Source organism: Mauremys mutica, unplaced genomic scaffold (genome assembly GCF_020497125.1).
Source record: "Mauremys mutica isolate MM-2020 ecotype Southern unplaced genomic scaffold, ASM2049712v1 Super-Scaffold_100054, whole genome shotgun sequence".
Lineage (NCBI taxonomy): Eukaryota > Metazoa > Chordata > Testudines > Geoemydidae > Mauremys > Mauremys mutica.
The window spans coordinates 4,174,218-4,178,846 of NW_025423258.1; the positions used below are offsets into that span (position 1 = coordinate 4,174,218).

At 60.4% G+C, this 4,629-nt stretch overlaps 1 non-coding gene across 1 annotated transcript; it reads left to right on the plus strand.

Annotated features, from left to right (window-relative positions):
- Positions 1 to 1,255: 1,255 nt before the first annotated feature.
- On the plus strand, positions 1,256 to 1,328 carry TRNAV-AAC. Its single transcript has one exon. It is a non-coding gene; the product is annotated as a tRNA-Val (tRNA).
- The last annotated feature ends 3,301 nt before the right edge of the window (positions 1,329 to 4,629 follow it).

Consider the following 4,629-nt stretch of genomic DNA (forward strand, 5'->3'; position numbering starts at 1 on the left):
TGCAGGGGGTCAGATTAGATGCTCTAATGGTCTCTTCTGGCCATAAAGTCGACTAATTTCTGAAAAACTGAGTGTAGCATTGGGAGCAGCGTCTGATGTTTCCCTGTCTAGCCGGTTTGCTGCCTAGAACGAACGCTCCTTGAGTGGGGTGATCCACAGGGAGTAGCTCAAACCTGCAAAGTGCCTGGCCAGGGGCAGGACATTGGCCCAGCAAGGGAGGGGTGTGGCAGTGACATCACAAAGGCCTTTTGCAGGACCTCAGCCTATTGGTCCAAGGTGGTGGGGAGGTGGTGACCTCACAGAGAGATGCTGACATCAGCCAGGCAGGACAGGGGCGAGGGGCCAGGGAAACCTCAGAGACCCCTGTGGCTTTGCTGCAGCAAGTCTCCTTCTCCAGGTCTCTCTTTGAGGACTGAGAGAGTATTCGGGTTCACGGACGTGAGCGCCAGGAGGAACCTCTTTCCAGTTTTCTCCTTCCCTTTGAGTGATTTTACTAGAAAACAGCCGTCCCTGTTTAGAAGGTAAGAGCCTCCTGGAGGTTTGAAACCTGTTCAGTCTGATCCATCTGGTGACAGTTGAATTCTAGGCATGGAAAACACGAGGTTAAGGAGGCAGAATTTTATTCTGCACCTGGGATTTTGTCTCTTAGAATCACTGGGGACATTGGGGTTTGTGCTTTTTGTTTCACCTCTTGCTCCATCCACTGTCTGATCCCTCTTTTCTCTTCGTCTCTTGCTTCCTTTGTCCTTTCTCCTGTTCCCCTCCCAACCTCAGGTTTTTTTCTCCTGCTGATAACAGCTCACGTTAACTGATCACTCTCGTTATAGTGTGTATGGCAACACCCATTTTTTCACGTTCTCTGTGTGTATATATATCTTCCTACTGTATTTTTAACTGCATGCATCCGATGAAGTGAGTTTTAGCCCACAAAAGCTTATGCTCAAATACATTTGTTAGTCTCTAAGGTGCCACATGTTCTCCTTGTTCTTTTTGCAGATAAATTAATGGAGGTTAAGTCCATAAATGGCTATTAGCCAGGATGGGTAAGGAATGGTGTCCCTAGCCTCTGTTTGTCAGAGAGTGGAGATGGATGGCAGGAGAGAGATCACTTGATCATTACCTGTTCACTCCCTCTGGGGTACCTGGCATTGGCCACTGTTGGCAGATAGGATATGGGGTTGGATGGACCTTTGGTCTGACCCAGTCTGGCCATTCTTACGTTCTTATGAAGGGAAGGATACAGCCCCATGACAGAGTTTCTGTAGTGTAGTGGTTATCACGTTTGCCTAACACGCAAAAGGTCCCTGGTTCAAAGCCAGGCAGAAACATGATGGCTTCCTTCGCTCCTAGTGGCCTGTCCCTGCTGTTGTAGGAGCAGCAGTGATTTCTATGCTCAAAAGGTCTGTTATATTTCCCCTCCCCCTCGCTTTTGTCTCCTCTCCCTCTCTGAATGCCTGTGAAGTGGCTTCCCCCCTCCTCCTCCCGCTCCCTCCTGCAATGCTTGTGGGATGAATGGGCTGGTTGAAGATCAGAAGAGCTTACAGGTAGACAAGGTGTCTGGGACTCTCATTAGGCAGCACTCGCACACCCAGAGCATGGACCCTGCATGGACACTGGCTGAGGTGGAGTGTGACCCGCCAGATGCAGCCAAGTCATCTCTAGTCGCAGGCCATGAGGTTCAGGTCCTTAAAAGGGGAAGGGGCCCTGTGCTCAGCTGTGCTTTCACAATGCTGCCTAATGAGAGTCCCAGACACCTTGTCTATCTAGGAGCTCTTCTGATCTTCAACCCCTCGTGAGCGCAGCAGGGACTAGCGTGACCGGATGTCCTGATTTTTGGGCCTTTTTCTTATATAGGCTCCTATTACCCCCACTCCCTGTCCCGATTTTTCACATTTGCTGTCTGGTCACCCTAGCAGGGGCTGCTCACAGGGCTGCATTAACCCTTCAGGTGCTGAGGTTTCCCTCACTCCATCCCTAGTGCCTGTGATCAGGAAACAGATATTAGGGCTCCCAGGTGCTGCACAGACCATGACTGAGATCGGACCCCCATATTGTGCAAGGTGCTGTACGATCCCTGACCAACACTGGGACACCCCGGGGGTTCCCCTCAATTTCCCTGAGCCTCTGCTGTCCAACTTCTTCTGACTCCATCTGGATCACACACACCCCACAAAAACCCCACCTTTCCAAACAGTCCTTCTTTTCCTACCCCCTCATTTTGCTTTTACACCCTGCGACCATCTCCTCTCTTCATCCCTCCCTCCCCAGGTGAGCAGAGATGGAGGGAACTTCAGCCACAGGAGCCAGCCCCAGCGAGTGCTGCAGCCCGCCTGGGGGGGGGGGGGTGTTTGCAGACACAGGAAGGGAGCAGCTGGGAGCGGGGGGTGCTGGGAAGAAGGAGGAAGGAGAACAAATCCCAGGGGGGGGCAGCTCCTGGGGGCGGGACTCTGGCACAGCCCAGGGGTGGGGCAGTGCCTGGGGGCGGGGCTCTGGCACAGCCCGGGGCGGGGCAGTGCCTGGGGGCGGGGCTCTGGCACAGCCCGGGGGCGGGGCAGCTCCTGGGGGCGGGGCTCTGGCACAGCCCGGGGGCGGGGCAGCTCCTGGGGGCGGGACTCTGGCACAGCCCGGGGGCGGGGCAGCTCCTGGGGACGGGGCTCTGGCACAGGCCGGGGGCGGGGCAGCTCCTGGGGACGGGGCTCTGGCACAGCCCGGGGGCGGGGCAGCTCCTGGGGACGGGGCTCTGGCACAGGCTGGGGGCGGGGCAGCTCCTGGGGACGGGGCTCTGGCACAGGCTGGGGGCGGGGCCGCTCCTGGGGGCGGGGCTCTGGCACAGGCTGGGGGCGGGGCCGCTCCTGGGGGCGGGGCTCTGGGGCAGAGTGTGTGTGTGAGTGTCCCGGGCCCAGGTGTGCGCATGGGGGGGAGCCCCGGCACCCCAATGCCCTGAGCCCCGGCTGGGGGGCTGCTCCCCCCCTCCCGTGGGGGCTCTGGGGGGAGGCTGCGGCGGCTGCAGGCGGGTGCTCAGCCCCCGCCCCCCGGGACTGACCCGCTGCCGGCAGCTTGTGGTGCCTCCTCCGCGGAGCTTTTCCCCGGGGGCGGCCTGGGCGCAGCTGCGATCAGCTGTTTGCTGGGCAGGCTCCGCTCCGCTGCTCCCCCCTCCCCGCTCCTGGGGGGCTGAGTGAGCCCCCCCCCAAACAGCCCCAGGGGTCGGTGGGGGGGCCGGGGCGAGCAGCAGCAGAGCCCCCCCGCTCCCCTGGGGCTGCCCCGCCCCACTCGGGCTGGGGGCTCTGGCAGGGCCCCCGCGTGAATCGCTGCTCCCTGCCCGCCAGGCTCGGCTCCGGCCACAGCAGCGGCGGGTGCCCCGGGGAGCCCAGCTGGGCTGGGGCTGGGGGAGGTTGGGGGGAGGAGAAGCTCCAGATACCGGCAGGATCTGCAGTGGGGGCGGGGGGATGGAGGGGTGAGGAGCCACCCTGGGGCAGGCAGGAGAACCCCGGGCCCTGGCAGAAGATGTGGGGCTGAAGTCCCCAGCTCCGGAGCCCCAGCCACCTTAGTGGCAGAAGTTGCAGGGCCGAAGCCCTGATCCCCCCTCTGTGTGGAGCTGGCCTGAGCCCCTCTCGCTCCCATCCCCCCTGTGGAGCTGGCTCCCACTCTCCGGCTGTGGATTAATTCAGCCCAAATCTCCCCATGTTGGTATCTCCATTCCCCCCCCCCCCCCGCATCACCCAGCCATGGATGGATTTAGCCCAGGAGGCAGGGTCAGTGTTGGCCCCATTGGGCAGGTGGGATCTAGGGCACAACGAGGTGAAGTGACTTTCCCAAGGCTAAGCAGGGAGTCTGTGGCAGAGCAGAGACTCAAACCCAGAACACCTGAGCCTGAGTCCGGTGCCTTGACCACTAGGCAACCTTCCCACCAAAGGAGAGGGAGCCTCCTCCGTCACTTTGAGTGTGTGGGTGGGAGCAGGCACTAGACAGAGCTGCCAGGAGAGGGGTGGGGGGTTGGACAGTTGGGGGGGTGATTAGAGGGTTGGGGGGGTCTCTGGAGGGGGCAGTCGGGACAAGGAGCAGGGGGGTTGGATGGGTTGAGGGTTCTCGGGGTGCCTGGGAGGGGTGGAGCGGGGTCAGGGCAGGCAGGGAGCTGAGGGAGTTGGATGGGTTGGGAGTTGTGGGGGTCCTGTCAGGGGACGGGGAGCGGTTGGATGGGGCGTGGGAGTCCCGGGGGTCTGTCTGGGGGCAGGGGTATGGATAAGGGTCAGGGGGACAGGTAGGGGGTAGGGTCCTAGGGAGGCAGTTACAGTGGGGGGGGTCTCTGGAGGGGGCGGTCAGGGGACAAGGAGCAGGGGGGGTTGGGAGTTCTGAGGGGGGCAGCCAGGGGGCAGGAAGTGGGAGGCAGTGGATGGGGTGGGGCTAGGGCGGGGCTCCCTGGGTGCACACCCTAATGAAATGTGCTGCACACGCCTATGGTCACGGGGGTGAGCTACTCGCATCCTTTTCCTGTTTGTGCCATTTCTTTCTGTCTCAAAACCTGAGAACAATTCTCTCTGGTTCTTCCCCTTCTCTCTCCCCTCCCCACATGTGGCTAGAAAATCCAAGGAGATTCCCTCGTTTTCCCTAAAATTACTGACTCTCTAGTCT